This window comes from Chlorocebus sabaeus, chromosome 9 (genome assembly GCF_047675955.1).
Source record: "Chlorocebus sabaeus isolate Y175 chromosome 9, mChlSab1.0.hap1, whole genome shotgun sequence".
Taxonomy (NCBI): Eukaryota; Metazoa; Chordata; class Mammalia; order Primates; family Cercopithecidae; genus Chlorocebus; species Chlorocebus sabaeus.
This window is the reverse complement of record NC_132912.1, coordinates 113,628,635-113,629,856: the sequence shown is the minus strand read 5'-3', so window position 1 is coordinate 113,629,856 and position 1,222 is coordinate 113,628,635.

Here is a 1,222-nt window from a genome sequence, read left to right as displayed (position 1 = left end):
CCAGTAACACGGGGGCGAGAGGACGGCGCTTATTGGCCAAGGCCGGGTGGTCGGCTGGCCAATCGTGGCGGTGGAGCCGGAGCTGAGGCGGAAAGGGGAGAGGAGTGAAACGTGGAAAGTTGGGGAGGGGCGCGGAGGGCGCATGCGCTTTTGGTTCCTGGGACTGGCTGGAGCGGGAGCGGAGCGGGAAGCCGGGGTGGGGGTATGTTGGGAAGCGTGGCGAGATGGGAGCGTCGGGAAAAGGGCAGTGCTGGGGGATGGGAACGAGGATGAAGCGGCCTAGTCCCAGCTCACCCATTCTCCTCACAGGGCGTTCTGCAAACTGGGCTGAAGCACAGGTTTTGAGCTTCCTGAGGTCGCTGCCTCCATTTCTAGACACTCAGGCGAACACTCCAAGTGATCAGCCTGTCCGATTCCTCCTCCCTCTGGCCCCTGCTTTCTCCATGACTTCTAGTTTCTGCAGATCCCATGCTAAGAAGTTTCTCTCAGCGAATCCCCTCAAACCTTTGAGATAGAAATAATTCCCATTTCACAGATATAAAACAGGCCCCAAAACTCTTTGAAGTCCCTTTGCTAATCTTGACTCGCCAAGCCTCTGGCGTTCAAACGCACTAATTCCGGACTCCAGTGCTGGGAATCTCAGCCATGGCTACAATTTCTGTATTGAAACTTCCACCTCCCCTCGCTGTTCTCTCTGACTTTTCCTCTTGGCTGCATTCGTTTTGCCTGGTCCTGTCCTTATTCTTTCAACGTCACGGTCCCCTGAGGGTGATAACCAGAACCTTATGCTTCCTCTGTGCTCCCAGGAGGGGACTTAGCCACAACCTCTGATAAGATTTTTCAGTTGTCTGATGGGCAGCATCTGAATGATTGCTTGGTCCCTCCAGAACCCAACTGCCTCATCCCGCACAGGCCAGCGCCTTCCCTTGGCTGGCCTGTCACCCTGCCTGGAAATCATCTCTAATGCTGCTATTTCTCTGCTATTTCACACACACACACACACACACACACACACACACACCCCTTCACTGGCTTCCCACTGCCTCTCTTGAGTGTCAGCGCCACGGTCGGTCGTTCAAGGCTCCACGATGTGACTTAAAGACTTTCAAGATGTGTCTCCACACATATCCCTATATGCCTCCTCAACCCCTGGTAATTCTTTTTTTTTTTTTTTTTTTTTTTTTTTTTTTTTGAGACAGAGTCTGGCTCTGTCGCCCAGGCT